Source organism: Sorex araneus, chromosome 6 (assembly GCF_027595985.1).
Source record: "Sorex araneus isolate mSorAra2 chromosome 6, mSorAra2.pri, whole genome shotgun sequence".
Classification (NCBI taxonomy): Eukaryota; Metazoa; Chordata; class Mammalia; order Eulipotyphla; family Soricidae; genus Sorex; species Sorex araneus.
The window spans coordinates 107,270,242-107,286,725 of record NC_073307.1 but is presented as its reverse complement, the minus strand read 5'-3'; the positions used below and the strand labels follow the sequence as shown (position 1 = coordinate 107,286,725).

Genomic DNA, 16,484 nt, shown 5'->3' with positions numbered 1-16,484 from the left:
TAATGTCCAAGAATGCTGCTAAATATCCTATAGCACTTAAGACAATGCCTCCAGACAAAGAATGATCTGGTTCCAAGCATCACACAGAAGATGCTGATCTAGCAGAATGATCCTGAGATGGCTCTTTACCTCCATCTGGTGGTAAAATAAGGGCAGGCACGTAATTTCAACAGGAAGTCAGATGATTGGACTCACAAATGATAGCTACAGTCACAATATGGAAGAACAAGAAAAATTCATAACTGGGACAGTGGGTACTTCTAAGGCCAGAAGCTGTGTGTGAGTATCATTTTGTATTTTTAACCCCTATAAAGATTTTTATTTTCCTCATTTTGTTGTGATTTCAGAGCCCTAGAACAACTAGTGATGAAACAAGAAAGGTTTTTGGTAAACTTTAAATAATTCAGGTAATAAAATGTTTTTGTGGGTGAAGGGGTGTGTTTGTATGGGAGGAGTCTGCTACAGAACTCAGCCATATGTGCCTCCCAGAGCTCTAGCTCTTTGAGGAATAATGCTATCCCAGGACATCTGAAGCTAACACAGGGCTTCTTGTTTTGGTTTAATTTAGCCATTACCTTGTCCCATCCACTTAAGGAATGCATCTGCAAGACCTAGACTTTTGAATTTGACCTACTTTTCTCCTACTCCAAAGACCATGTAAAAAAAATCATTAAATTTTACAATGCTTATCAAATTCATCTCTCTTTTGTTACTCTCCTGTTTCTTGTTTTTAGTTTCTTTTTTACTGAATCACTGTGAGATAGTTACAAAGCTTTCATGTTTGAGCTTCAGTCATACAATAATTGAACACCCATCCCTCCACCAGTGCACATTCTTTACCACCAATGTTCCCAGTATACCCCATCTTTCCAACCCTTCCCCTACCTCCATGGGAGACAATTTCTCCCAGACTCTCTTTCTACTTTCGGGCATTATGGTTTGCAACACAGATGCTGAGAGGTAATCACATTTGGTCCTTTATCTACTTTCAGCACACATATCCCATCCCGAATAATTCCTCCAACCATCATTGTCTTAGTAATCCCTTCTCTATTTCAGTTTTTGTGTTTAGGTTGTTGATTAGAGCTTTTTTTTTCTATCCTATATTGCTTATATTGCTCATATGACATATTGCTGTGAATTTCCCCTTTTGTACAGCATCTGCTCTATCCCATAGAAAATTATCGTTTATTTCTTCATTTTCATTGGCTTCAAGTAAACTTTTTTATTTCTTCTTTTATTCCCTCTCTGACCTAATAATTATGTAGCAGTAATTTGTTCAGCTTCCAAATGCTGAAAGTTTCCCCCATCTTCATTTGATGGTTAATTTATACTTTCATGCTATTGTGGTCTGAGAGGGTGCTTTGTGTAATTTCTGTATTAGTAAGCTATATATATTTTAGTTATGCCTTGGTATGTGATTTATCCCTGAGAATGTTCCATACACACTAAGAGGAACATATATTCAGCTTTTGGAGAGTGTAGGTCCCTGTATATGCCCATTAATCACAGTTCTTCTAATTCTTCATTTACGGGGTGCTTTATTCTCCACAGATTGGTATATGCTGAGGTGAGTTGGGCTTGGGCCAATGTCCCCATATGTACAGAACTGACTAAAGTGGGTCTCTAAGAAGTCTGATTTTGCCTTTTGCAGGGGAACAAGGAGCATGGGAAACAGATGTGATAACCAGGGATGTGTTCAGTCCTGCGCTGATTCTGGCTTGGAATGCCAGGAGCTAAGACAACTCTCAGGGGCGTGGGGGGAGAGACAGAAGGGGGTTCACTTCCAGGCTGGGGAGGCTTGCCAGGCTTAGGGGACCTTCTGTACCACGTTTTCCCACTGAGCATCTGAAATCTCCTGAGCCCTGGCAAAAAGCCCTGGCAGGTTTCCTCCAGCCATCGTCTCTTTTTCGCCAGCTCTCCGTGCTCTGAGTCCATGGGAATAGAGCCGCAGGTGCTCAGGGCTGCTGCGCCTGCCTCCTTCTCCTCCTCCTCCTCCTCCTCCTCCTCCTCCTCCTCCTCCTCCTCCTCCTCCTCCTCCTCCTCCTCCTCCTCCTCCTCCTCCTCCTCCTCCTCCTCCTCCTCCTCCTCCTCCTCCTCCTCCTCCTCCTCCTCCTCTCTCTTCTAAGGGTGGGCCTGGCAAATGAAGCCCCAAGGCCTGGATCCGATCTGGGATAGCAGCAAGACTTCTTCTCCATCCCCCTACTGGGGCCAACTCCACCTCCGGCTCCGGGTATTGGTTTAGGGTCAGGTACAAGTGGTTGAGTCCGGTGTCCTGCTCTTCCTCGGCTCCTCACTGCTCCAGTCCCCAGTGCCTTAGAAGGGGCCTGCAGCAGCTTCAGCTTCTCAGTGTGGTGGGTAAAGATACGCTTAGAGCCTGTGCTGTCTCCCACTAGGGCTACCTCTACCACCGCTTAGGGGCTTCTCTGAGCCCATGGCCGCAATCCCTTAGGGCTTTTTTTCCTTCAACTTTACTGATACTCTGTAAAAAAATGTCTGGTTGAACTACCTAAAGGCAAAAGTGCTCAGGTCTCCCACTGATATTGTTCTTCCACCAATGCATTTCTTTAGGTGTGTGAGGAGAAGCATTGCAAACTTGGGGGAAAAAAAAATTTTTACATTTCCGATTAAAATTCTGATTGTTTCCACATCTGACCTTTAACTTCTTTCAATAAATTCCCTACTCTCCTGTGAATTAATATATAAGAGAGAACAGTTATTTAGCAAAGAGAGGATAGATTGAGCTAGGGAATTTATCTTACCACTGAATATTTTAGAACTGATGCCCTTCTGAATCCAAATGAAATTGTCAAATATGAATTTGAATTTTTTAAATTGGCTTTTAATGACCAAAATTAATTGATGTAGCATAGAGCGGTTCCAAAATGGCATGCCCCACAAAGTTAATTTATAAGGTCACAGTAGATGTATATGGCCCTGATTGAAAGAAATAGATAAAGAAGTAAGTGCATATGTTGCCTGAGTCCCTGTACCACCTATGATCATGTGTTGCTGCTGAATCTAGGTGATGCCCCTGTTGCCACAAAAGCAGCTGTATGCTTCTGGAATTCTAAAATTGTAAATGGTTGGGGTCCAGAGACATCTCTGTAGGGAGCTGATCCATTTTGAGATTAGTTTAGGCCGTTGATTGCAACTGAGGTGGTGTCCTGAGGCAGTTCGTGGGCGTGACAGCCAGGACCCTAAGCAGAGGGGAGATGGGAAGGAACATCCTGTCTTCACTGCAACCATGTGGCACCTGGAGTCTTAGTTCTTGAACCCACTTACCTGGGTTTTGCTTCTGGAAGCTCATGGCCATCGGGGTTTCATCTGGAGGGGGGAAGCAGTGGGGGAAGGGCACACCCACTCCATCTGAGGTTATGGGCTGCCTTTTGAAAAAACTTTTTCACAGTCGGTAATTCAATTGAATAAACATTTTTTAGAGATTTTGTTGTTGTTGTTTTTGTTTTGGAGGTCACACCCAACAGTGCTCAGGGCCTACTCCTGGCTCTGCACTCAGGGATCACCCCTACCAGGGGCTCAGGGGACCATATGAGGGCGGGAATGGAACCTGGGTCAGCGCAACCAAGGCAAACACCATACCTGCTATACTACCACTCGGACCCCTAAGTTATATAAATTTCCATAATCTTAGAGAGTCATGTAATATTTCTTGGATCTTTCATGTCTGCTACAGGTTTATTTCTATCATTTAAGTAATTTCTCTTTTTCTTTTTTCTTTTTGTGTTTGACTTTGGCCACACTGAAGGTCTACTCCCAGCACTGCTCGGGGTACAGTGAGGTGCCAGGAATCAAAGCATGCTCTTGGCCCACTGTGCCGTGTTTCCAGGCCACGAGGTGCTAATCGCAGATCTTGAGCAGCTGGATCAGGTCAGATTTGATACTATTCTTTTTTTTTTCTTGGTATTGAGAGTGGTACTCTTGCGTCTTTTTACCTACTGCATCAATGTTATCTTCTTTTACCAACTGATCCTGTTGGTATCTGGATACGGGGTACATGAGTTTCACATCAAGTTTGGGATTGTACTGAGCAAGAGATTCATGATGGTAGTGATTAATGAGCTCCACCACAGAATTAAATGTCAGAGGATCAGAAAAACTATATTTACCATCTCGATGATATATCTTTATTAACTTATTATTACCTCCTTTCCTCAAAGTCAAAGTATAATCTCCTTGCATTTTTGTTGAGGCATCTCTCACCAAGAAAGTGCCATCTGTCATGTCCTGTAGTTTGTCATTTACTTCCTCCCTTGAAATACCCTTCCAGTATTCTGCATCCTGAAGGAAGTGAGAACTTTCCTTCACTCCATTTGTAACAGCTGAAGCCATTGGCTTAGGTGGCTTTGGTGGAAGTGCTGGAGGATCCATTTCAATATAAAATATCAGTTCTGTCCAATAGGACATCATCACCTCCCCCCCTCCAGTCTGCATCATCACGGCCCATACTCCACACTGTATTGTACATCTCGCTAGAAGCAGGGGTTCCGCCACCATCACCATCGCCTCTTCTACTCTATTTCGCTCCGGTGTCCTGGAGCTCATGTCAGGGACTCGGGCATAGGTGCGAGGAGACTGTCCTCCATCTCGGCTTGCAACTCTTCCCACCGCTTTCTAGGTCTGGTCTCCTTCATTAGCCGTCCTCCCGCTTACCCTGCCCCCTGCCCCACTTGTCCTAATGGTACAGCCCTGGCGTTGGCCGCTGGCCTGGAGCGCGGGAGCCTGCCAGGAGCAAGAATTTCTTATAACAATATAGTTTGATCACAGTTTTCTTTCTTAAAACACAACCTCAAACCTACACAACACATTTCTTCACATACTTAAGACTTCTACACTTTCCTTTATGTTCATTTTTAAAAAAAATTTTTAAATTTTATTGAATCACCATGAGATAGTTACAAGCTTTCATGTTTGGGTTACAATCTCACAAGGACAATAGATACAAGGGCCTTTATGTTCATTCTATCCTGTTCCTCAAAACCAGTTTCACTTTAACAAGATTCCTTTCCCTTTTACAACTAATGATATCTCCATTCATCATCCATTTTACTTAAAATACACACTCATGTTCCTTCCTTATAGTCTCATCTCACAGGTTTTACTTCTTTATCTTACTGAACTAAATATAGCTTGATCTACCAAGAAATTTGGAAAGAAGATGCTAATCTTTGCCTCATTTACCTCTGCTGTACTCTTTTTTTTTTTTTACTTTGTTGACATATTTATTTTAGTCTTTACTCATCCTTAAAATAAGATGTCACTCGTCTTTTCTTCTGAGTGTTCCCTGAAGCTCCAATTCCCAATCCCAATTTTAACTCTGCATATAAATTCTTTTTTTTTTCTTTTTTTTTTTAATTTTTTATTGTGGAAAGTTACAAAGTTACAAAGTTTTCAGGTTTAAATCTCAGTTATACAATGCTCGAATACCCATCCCTTCACCAGTGCTCATATTCCACCACCAAGAATCCCAGTATAGCTCCACCCCGCCCCCTCACACCCCAAACACCCCCACGCGCCTAGCCCCCCAACCCTAAGCCCCCCCCCCGCCTGTGTAACTAATAAATTTCACTTTACTTTCACTTTGATTGCATACAATATTTCAACAAAACTCACTATTATTGTTTGGAGAGTCTCTCCCCTAAAGTCAGACCTGCTGAAAAGGAAGCATTAGGTAATTTGTTTTCCATTGCTGAGGATGAAGAAGTGTGAGGTCGAGTGACCACACTTAGCGGCCTCTCAGTTTTGGGTTTCTGTAATTTAGTATTTTAGTAACTAAGTCCAGAGAGATATCTGCCAGAAGTTGCATCGTTGCCAACTTGTACTTCTCAGTTACATTATATTCCACATATGAGTGCAATCTTTCTATGTCTGTCTCTTTCTTTCTGACTCATTTCACTCAACATGATACTTTCCATGTTGATCCACTTGTATGCAAATTTCATGACTTCATGTTTCCTGACAGCTACATAGTATTCCATTGTGTAAATATACCAGAGTTTCTTTAGCCAATCATCTGTTTTCGGGCACTCTGTTTTTTTCCATATTGTGGCTATTGTGAACAGAGCGGCAATGAACATGGAAATGCAGATGTCATCCCTACTATACCTTTTTGCCTCTCCGGGATATATTCCCAGGAGTGGTATTGCTGGGTCAAATGGGAGCTCAATTTCTAACTTTTTGAGAATCGTCCATATTGTTTTCCAAAAGGGCTGAACCAGTCGGCATTCCCACCAGCAGTGAAGGAGAGTCCCTTTCTCCCCACATCCATGCCAACACCGGTTGCTTTTGTTTTTGGGGATGTGGGCCAGTCTCTGTGGTGTGAGATGATATCTCATTGTTGTTTTGATCTGCATTTCCCTGATGATTAGTGATGTTGAACATTTTCTCATGTGCCTCTTAGCCATTCGGATTTCTTCTTTGGAAAAGTTTCTGTTCATTTCATCAGCCCATTTTTTGATCGGGTTGGCAGTTTTCTTCTTGTGGAGTTCAACCAGTGCATTGTATATCCTTGTTATCAACCCTTTATCGGATGGGTACTGCATAAATATCCTTTCCCATTCTGTAGACTGTCTTTGTATTTTGGTCACTGTTTCTTTTGAGTTGCAGAAGCTCCTTAGTTTGAGATAGTCCCATTTATTTATCTTTGTTTTCACTAGCTTAGCCAGTGGCGTGTCAGCTTTGAAGATACCTTTGGCTTCAATGTCGTGGAGGGTTTTGCCGACCTTATCTTCAATGTACCTTAGGGATTCTGGTCTGATGTTGAGGTCTTTAATCCAGTTTGATCTGATTTTTGTACATGGTGATAGATGGAGGTCTAAGCCCATTTTTTTGCATGTAGCCGTCCAGTTTTGCCAGCACAATTTGTTAAACATGCTTTCCTTGCTCCACTTCACATTTCTTGCTCCCTTATCAAAGATTAGAGGATCATATATTTGGGGGTGTATGTCAGAGTATTCAACCCTGTTCCATTGGTCTGCCGCTCTGCCTTTGTTCCAGTACCATGCTGTTTTAATGACTACTGCTTTGTAGTAGAGTTGGAAGTTGGGGAGGTTGATTCCTCCCATTTTCTTTTTCCCAAGGATTGCTTTAGCTATTCGTGGGGGCTTATTGTTCCATATGAATTTCAGGAGCGCTTGCTCCATTTCTTTGAAGAATGTCAAGGGTATCCCTATAGGGATCGCATTGAATTTGTACAATGCTTTGGGGAGAATTGCCATTTTGACAATATTAATTCTTCCAATCCATGAGCAGGGGATGTCTTTCCATTTCCTCGTGTCCTCTTTTATTTCCTGAAGTAGTGTTTTATAGTTTTCATTATACAAGTCCTTTACCTCCTTTGTTAAGCTGATTCCGAGGTATTTGATTTTTTGAGGCGCAATTGTGAATGGGATTGCTTTTCTCAGGTCACTTTCTTCTCTCTCATTATTTGCATATAGGAAAGCCATGGACTTTTGGGTATTGATTCTATAGCCTGCAACTTTACTGTACGAGTGTATTGTTTCTAGGAGTTTCTTGGTAGAGGTTTTAGGGTTCTCTAAGTATAGTATCATATCATCTGCGAATAGTGAGAGCTTGATTTCTTCCTTTCCTACCTGAATGCCCTTAATGTCTTTTTCTTGCCTAATCGCTATTGCAAGTACTTCCAGTACTATATTGAACAGAAGTGGAGAGAGTGGGCATCCTTGTCTCGTCCCTGTTCTCAGAGGGAAGGCTCTTAGTTTTTCCCCATTGAGGACAATGCTTGCCATAGGCTTGTGATAAATGGCTTTGACTATATTGAGGAAGGTCCCTTCTATACCCATTTTGGCTAGTGTTTTCATCATAAACGGATGCTGGGTCTTGTCAAATGCTTTCTCTGCATCTATTGATATGATTATATGATTTTTATCTTTTCTTTTGTTGATATGGTGGATTATGTTGATTGATTTCCGGATGTTAAACCATCCTTGCATCCCCGGGATGAATCCCACTTGGTCGTGGTGTATGATCTTTTTGATAAGTTGTTGAATTCTATTTGCTAATATTTTGTTGAGAATTTTTGCATCTGTGTTCATCAGGGATATTGGCCTGTAGTTTTCTTTTTTTGTGGTGTCTTTGTTTGCTTTTGGTATTAGGGAGATATGAGCCTCATAGAAACTGTTAGGGAGGGTTTCTGTTTCTTCAATTTCCTGGAAGAGCTTGAGAAGGACTGGCAAAAGGTCCTCTTTAAATGTTTGGAACAACTCACTAGTGAATCCGTCTGGACCTGGGCTTTTGTTTTGGGGGAGACTTTTGATTACCATTTCAATTTCCTTGATGTTAATTGGACTATTCAGGTACTCCAGGTCTTCTTGGTTCAGCCTTGGGAGATTATAGGAGTCGAGGAATTTATCCATTTCTTCTAGATTCTCTTGTTTCGTGGCATAGAGATTTTCAAAGTAGTCTCTGATGATCTTTTGAATTTCATTGGTTTCTGTCGTGATGTCCCCCTTTTCATTTCTGATTCGGCTTATAAGGGTTCTCTCTCTCTCTTTCTTTGTGAGTCTTGCTAGTGGTTTATCAATCTTGTTTATTTTCTCGAAGAACCAGCTCTTGGTTTCATTGATCTTCCGGATTGTCTTTTGGGTTTCCATGTCATTAATTTCTGCTCTAAGTTTTATTATCTCTTTCCTTCTGCCTGGTTTTGACTCCTTTTGTTGGTCCTTTTCTAAGGTCTTGAGCTGTGAAGTCAAGTTATTTATGTGGGCCCTTTCTTCCTTCCTGAGATATGCTTGCAGAGCTATAAATTTTCCCCTTAAAACGGCTTTAGCTGCGTCCCACAGGTTCTGGTAGCCCGTGTCTTCATTCTCATTTGTTTCTAGGTACCTTTTGATTTCTTCCTTGATTTCCTTCCTGACCCACTCATTGTTCAATATCGAGCTATTTAATTTCCAGGTGTTTGATTTGGTTTTCTGCATCTGTCCACAGTTAAGTTTTATCTTCAGTGCATCATGGTCTGAAAAGATAGCTGGTACAATGTCTATCTTGTTGATTCTGTTGAGGTATGTTGTGTGGCCCAGCGCATGGTCTATTCTGGAAAATGTTCCATGTGCACTGGAAAAGAATGTGTATTCCTTTTTTTGGGGATATAAAGCCCTGTATAGATCTATTAGCCCTCTCTCTTCTATTTCTTCCTTCAAAGCCAGTATTTCATTGGTGAGTTTTAATCTTCTAGATCTGTCCAGAGGAGACAGTGCGGTGTTGAAGTCTCCAACTACTATTGTGTTGCTCGAGATGTCCTTCTCGAGGTCTCTTAGCAGCTGTTGTAGGTATTTAGCTGGTCCCTCATTGGGTGCGTAGACATTCAGGAGTGTGATTTCTTCCTGATGTACACATCCCTTGATTAATAAAAAGTGGCCTTCACTATCCCTTCTAACCTTTTTCAACCTGAAGTCTATGTTGTCCGATACTAGTAAAGCCACTCCAGCTTTCTTGAGGGAGTTGTTTGCTTGCAGGATTGTTTTCCATCCTTTGACTTTGAGTCTGTGTTTGTTCTGGCTATTCAGATGTGTTTCTTGCAGGCAACAGAAGGTTGGGTTGAGTCTCTGAATCCATTTTGCCAGTCTGTGTCTCTTAATTGGTGAATTCAGACCATTGACATTAAGGGAGATTATTGTTATGGGATTTTGTGCCGTCTTTGTGCAAGGGTTTGTTGTGCTTGTAGAGGTTGTTCTTGTCTTACAATAGCCCCTTTAGTGCTTCTTTTAGGTTTGGTTTTGAGTCTATGAAGTTCCTGAGCTGTTGTTTATCCCCAAAGTAGTGTATGATTCCTTCTAGTTTGAATGAGAGTTTAGCCGGATAAAGTATTCTTGGTGAAGCGTTGATTTCATTGAGTTTTTTCACTATATCCCACCATTGCCTTCGAGCTTGGAGGGTTTCCTCTGATAGATCTGCTGTGAGCCTAAGGGGTGCTCCTTTGTATGCGATTTCCTTCTTGGACCTTGCTGCTTGGAGTATTGTGTCTCTCTGGAAGATGTCCATCATTGTAACTATGATATGTCTTGGGGTTTTTCTGTTAGGATCTCTTTTAGCTGGCACTCTCCGGGCGCCTTGAATCTGGATGCCCGCATTGTCCAGCTGTGGGAAGTTTTCCGCAATGATTTGTTTGACTGTGTCTTTTTCGTTGGGGTTGGTTCCCTGTGGTTCTGGTAGTCCAATGATTCTAATGTTGTTCCTCTTGAATTCATCCCCTAGGACTCTGATTCTGGCTAGAGTTATTTTGAGGTCTCTTGCCATGGTTTGATGTTGCCTGTAGGCCTCTTGCAGCTCATCTTCAAGCATACTGATTCTGTCTTCGGCTGCAGTCATCCTATTGTTGAGGGAAGCCAGAGAGTTTTTGATTTCATGTACGGAATCCTTCATTTCTTTTTGAAGGTTTTTTATTTCTGCTCTCATTTCTTCCCGTATTTTGTCGGCTGTCTGTTGTATTGTTTCCGCCAGGTCTTCCTTGAAGTTGTCCATCTTTGCATTGAGTTGATTGAACATGTTGAGGATTTCAAGTCTGAATTCTTTCTCAGAGAGGTCAAGTTTGTAGGAGGCGCCCATTGAGGTTTCCGGATTCCTTTGATCGTCCTCTGGTTGCAATGGGGATTTTCGCTGTTTCTTCATGTTGTTTGTGGTGATATGAAAGAGGGCTCTTGATGATGAGTGTCCCTGTTTCCTTTTGTTGTGAAAAAGGATTGTGGATAGGCTCAGTTAATAGTGGTTGGCTTTTTACTTGCCGGTGTAGAACCTGGTCTCCTACTGAGATGTTCTTATGTGAAGTCTTGTGTTTTATTGTCCTACTGCTTGCGAATAGCTAGGATGTTAGTCTTGGATAGGATGTTGAGAAAACTACTTGCCGCCACTCCCACTTTTCTTAGGCCACGCCTCCTGGTGGTTAGGCCACGCCCCTTTCCCACAGACCTTTGCGGGAAGACAGGACGGTGGCGGCGCTTGGGGTCGGCGTGCCGGCGTGCCGGCCACTCGGCCGGCAGTCCGGAGGGGAGGGAAGCCCGGGGTGCTCAGGGCCGCGGAGCAGGCTGGGTCCCTCTGCTGTACTCTTTCAAAAGCATTACATCAGTCCTATAGATATTCAAATGGCTTACAAAGCTCACAATGATAGATCTTTTAACATATATCTACTTGACAAAAGTTCACTTTCCAGTAGAAGCTTTATCTTTAGGATTTCAATTTCTAGGGAAACAGATATAAAAGAATTAAAACACTCAGTAAATGGGATAGTTATTTTTCATTTTGTCATCGCCCACAGTTGATGGGGTGGCTCAGGGCCTTGTGCCTCACTCACACACTTCCCCACTTTCAGAAACCACTAAAGCCAAACAGTCTGCCTGTTGCCACTTGAATTTTAAAATTGACTCTTTTTTTCCCTTCAGTAAAAGAAAGCTGGTCTGGAGCCTCAGCAAGAAAGGCCAATACCTTTAACTTTTATCAGGGCACAATTCCGTGGTTTCAGTAGCTCCTGAAATATAAGTTGAAATCTCAGAAGTTAAATAAAACACTGATAGGGTATGAATTTTGCAACCAATAATATAACTTTAGAAACTCACATTTTAACCCATTACTCTTTAAACTTGTTTTCATGTACCACATTAATTTCAACTCACATTCTAATAATCCAGTGCAAATGCAAATATACATCAACATACCAGCATAAGAAAACCCTCAGGGGCCCTCTGCGCCTAAAGACTTTGATTCCAAAGATGTAACACATTTGGGCATCCAGCGCAACACCAGAGAGCGATGCACTGGGACACCGAACTGGGCTACAACTCTGTGCTGCCGGGGGTGGATTTTTTTTCCTCCCCACCCTGTCTTCCTGCACGGAAAGCGGCGGGCTGGCGGCACTCATGTGGCAGGCGCCATCTTCTGTGACTCCAAACCCACAGGTATTCGGATTTTACTTTTGGGGCTCCCAGGAACTCATGGGAAGGGGGCGTAACCGGCACGCCCTCGGCCCAGATAAATCCGGAGCCGCTGAGCGCGAATCGGACACTCTGCGCCTAAAGACTTTGAATTCAGAGACTTCTTACAGCAATGCACTGGGACTGTGAGCGGGGCTATGTAATTTCTGGCAGAATTTTCCCTGGACTTTATACAGAAATCCAAAACTTAACATTTATAATTGTCAGCAATGTGAAATGGTTCCATTTGAACAGGTCTGACTTGGGGGGGGAAACTCCAAATAATAACAGTAAGTTTTTGTTGAAATATTGAAGGTTTTTAATGTAGCAGCCACCTCTGGACTGTGAACTAAGCAAAAGCCCCACGCTGGCCGACGCGGCGTGGCGTACACCATACTATGAGGCGCAGGAAGGGGATGAGGGGGAAAAAGAAAAAAAAAAGGAAAAGGAAAAAGGAAAAAAAAAGAGAGAGAGAGAGAGAGAGTTATGTACTTGTAGCAGTGGGGCTACATATCCCTTCATTTCCAGCAATGAAAAACTAATTATCAAATGTAGTAGGTCTGTCTCTCTTGGTTGGAAATTCCAACAACTATAATGAGTTTTGTGTTGAATTATGGAATGTAATCAAGGTAAAGAAAAAATGAAGTGAAATTCATTAGTTATACAGTAGGGGGTAGGGGGTGGGGGCGGGGGGTATACTGGGGTTTCTGGTGGTGGAATATGGGCACTGGTGAAGGGATGGGTGTTTGAATATTGTATAACTGACATATAAACCTGAGAACTTTGTAACTTTCCAATGGTGATTTAATAAAAATTAAAAAAAAAAAAGAAAACCCTCAAACCATCAATTTTATGGGACATAGGAAAACCTTCTTTGACTTAATATTGAAGATTTTAATTATCTCAAATCATAAGGCTTTTACACCAGATACTTGAAGAATTTCACAATTCAAACATGCTTTCAGACACAGAAAGAGGCCATTGGTACTCACCAAACTTTTAAATAGCAGCCTTAGAAAACAGTTGGACTGTCAATGTTTATGAAAGCATGAGAAAACTTTGTTTTGAAGTAGACTATTTTTTTTAATCTCTGCATTGTGTCACAACACTCTTGTTTTAAACCAGGCAGGGGGTCTCTCAACCAGTTACTGCAGACCAGGATGTAAAGGGTCTGGTTCAGGTATCCTCCCAGTCCTGGAAGGAAAACTTCACCTTTAACTTTTCAGAATGGTCCCCAGATCAAAAGTAACTTCTGCTAGCCAGCTAACGTTGAAAGCTGGCGATTCTGCACAACAAAGAGTTATTACTTTATCTCTCTTTGCCTCTGCTGAGAGGGTCCTGCCCCTGGACCTGAAATCGCTGAAATGCTCAGTCACAAGGGAAAGTGGGGTCGAATGATTCTGACCCATGACTAGATGGTGAATTGGGGGGCCAAAGACATAAAGACTCAATAGAAACAGGACAAATGACAGAACAAGAATGCAACACTCAGACAACAGATACACAACGGCCATAAAAGACTTCCTGACAATGCGTGCTCCAGATTCAGGGACATCTCCCACACTACTGACCAGTGACCCTCCAGCTTGTCCACCTAGGTTCTCTGCCGGTCTTCCAGATCAGGCCTTTCCACTAGTCACCCTGACTAGCGTCCTGCCAGGCAGGTTTTCTACGCAAGAAAGAGCCAGAACAGCCCAATTTTTTTAAACCCGGCAACACCTGGTCCGGTCCTCCTACGGAAGAAAGATCCGGCTCTGTCCAGTTTTTCTAAACAGGTGAAACCTGAATAAAGTTCCTATATCATATGTGGAGGGATCTCAATCACTAGGGTTTCTGGCCAACACACCAGGTGTCATGCCTGAGTTTCAGATCCCCAATTGCAGAGAGACCAAGTCCACACACACACACGATAATGCAAAAGCGAAGGAACTTTATTACTGGCCTGAGCCACCACTAGCACGAGCTAGGCTCCAAGTCTCATCCAATGCGGGAGAGTCTTGACATGGACCCGGACTCCAAATCACACGCAGTTTATATAGGGTTCAGAGCATTGACCCTATTACAGTGGTGGTCAGCAATTAGGCAATGGGTTAGTAACAGTTTCTAAGGAGGGTTCAGTGGCCCCTCGTGATCGGCCAGACCCAACTGTGCAATTCCTTAACTCAGCATATTACTCAACTGGGAGTTTACCAGAAACTGCAAGTCCTGCTCCAGGGAAATAGAAACTGAGGCCTAGTTGAGACTTAATGTTAGCTGCAGCTTGCCATGGCATCAGTTTCACCCTCACAACACAACTTCCTCAAAAGTTCCAAATAGAATACTATACTGCAAAAAAAAATTGATAAAGCAATAAAAGTTTAAAATAACCTAGCCGTGGGAGAGAGTACAGCACTTAGTGCACATAATCCAGGCTTATACATGGTCCCCTGAACATGACCTTGTGCATACCTGGAAGTCCAGAGCAGGACCTGGTGGTCTAGATAATCTCCAGCCTAGCAAGTCAGAAGCTTCTTCACAATCTTCTTTTTTATTTTTTCTAATTGCATCACTTGATTTCACCAACCACCTCTGTCCCCCCACCCCTCAGAAGCCCATAGCAGGAAACAAGCTTGGCTGATAAGACCCCGGCCTAATATCCTGGGGAGGTGTGGAGCACCCAGAAGGAGGGCAGAGGTTGGGAGGTTTGAGGGCCAGGGGACATCCTCCAATATTAGGGAGGCGGTAAATTCATTCTGGAAGCAGTCTTCACCCTGAGGATGAGTGGAGTCTAGGACTGGCCACACCCTCAACTCAGAAGACAGCCTCCCACAAGGGGGCAAGAGATGTCCCATGGGTCCTCGCCTTCCCTTTGGCACAGTGCACAGTGGTTGGGGGGCATGCACAGGCCAGCCGTGTGTGAGTGTGCGCATGCGTGCACCTGTGCGGTCACTCCCAAGCAAAGGAGACTCTGGGATCATAGACGCTTGGTTCTGCACGGTGAAGGTGGAGCGTGGGTGTAGAAGAGCCTGCGGTGTGATGTGTGTGTGTATCCCACAGAGCACCCAAAGAGGAGGTCCATGGTAGGAAAGAGAGGCAAGGCCCGCAGAGGAAGGAGTTCAAGAGGCTGGAAAGCTCTAGAAGCTCATCTAATTAATGGTTTACCCTCCACCAGATTGTGTCCTTGATGTCTGCTTTTTTTTTTCTCTTGATTTCACCTCCTTGGTCTGTCACTGCAAGAGAAAGAGGAAGAAACAGAACCCCAACACCAGAACGCAGAGAGATAGATACCCCTGTTGCTTGATGCGCAGGAGCCCCAGGCAGGAGAGAGAAGGAGAGCGACCCAGGGAGCCCCTCATCAGGGCTGGTCCTCAAGCTAGCCCCTTCAGAAAACCCAGCAGCTTCGTGTGCCACTCCTCCGGGTTGTCAAGGTAATACGGGTGCCTTGCATTCTTCATGACAATGCTTGGTGATTGAGCAGCTGCTTCAGGTGCTCAAGACTGGTGGAACCCACGGGGTCCTTGTCTCCAGATACAATCAGAGCCGAGGTCTTCACAGGGCCATAGGCTGCAGCATCAATTTTTGCCAGTGCAGATGGGGGATACAGGCACATAGCCCCGGAACTGGGAGCCTGGGGCCGCGAGGAAGGGCTGGGAATTCACGCCACTCAGTGATGGGCTGATCACCCCTGGGGGGCCCAGTTTCAAGGCATCCACCACAGCTGCCAGGAAGCTGCTAGGCACCAGCTCCCCAAAGGCGGCAGGGGCTACAGCTTCCTTGGAGTTCCCCAGACCTGGCAGGTCAGTGGCCACAGCTCGGTACCCAGCCTCAGCCAGCCTTTTCGGCGAGCCCATGTCCTGCCAGGTCTCGGAGGAGAAGCGGATGCCATGCAACAGCAGCGCAGAGAAGAGGGCAGCCTGTCCGCCGCCTGGCACAAGCTCTGTAGAACAGGCTCTGGCCTTGGACCTGGATGGTGCCCTGCCGCTCCTCCGTGCCCGCCATGTCTGCTGCTGTGAGGTGAAGGGCCTGGGGAGCTGCCGGGCTCGCGCAGATACGAAACTGGAGAGTGCAGGCGACGAATGGGGCCTGGGGCAGGGAAGCAGGGAAAGGGTTGGAGCGGGAAGCGGGCAGTGGCCCGGCCTAGGGCTGGGACCAGGCCTGCTACCGGGTGCCCTCTGGTGGCCAAATGCCGTCATGGGGCCAGTCGGTGCAACCAGACCAAGTTTTTAGGACAGCAGCTTGGGGTTCCCAAAGCCCCTCTCCGGCCTTGGGACGCTTGCCATGCTGGGCCACAGGCTCACCCAGCACTTGCAGCAGCTTAACAAGGGAAGTTCCTACGCGTTCGTATCCTTGCTGCTCCTTTACCCGTCCTCCAACCGCCCTCATCCCAGCCAGGACTGCCCAGTCCCAGCACTATACCCCCTACGTAGTCGCTGAGGTCCTACAGAATTGAGTGCCAGGCGCTGCCAATGCCCACAGGGGTTGCTACCATTTCCCCAACCTCCCTCCCCTCCAGCCTCTCTCCTTGCCCCCCTTCAGGATAGTGGTGCTTCTTCACATTCTTATACC

General features: G+C 44.5%; 3 pseudogenes; all 3 read right to left on the bottom strand.

Annotated features, from left to right (window-relative positions):
- Positions 1–1,780: 1,780 nt before the first annotated feature.
- Positions 1,781–3,369, bottom strand: LOC129405927 (male-enhanced antigen 1-like; annotated as a pseudogene).
- Positions 3,370–3,858: 489 nt separating this feature from the next.
- Positions 3,859–4,486, bottom strand: LOC129405926 (phosphatidylinositol 3-kinase regulatory subunit gamma-like; annotated as a pseudogene).
- Positions 4,487–15,286: 10,800 nt separating this feature from the next.
- Positions 15,287–15,917, bottom strand: LOC129405577 (putative protein-lysine deacylase ABHD14B; annotated as a pseudogene).
- Between the last annotated feature and the right edge of the window lie 567 nt (positions 15,918–16,484).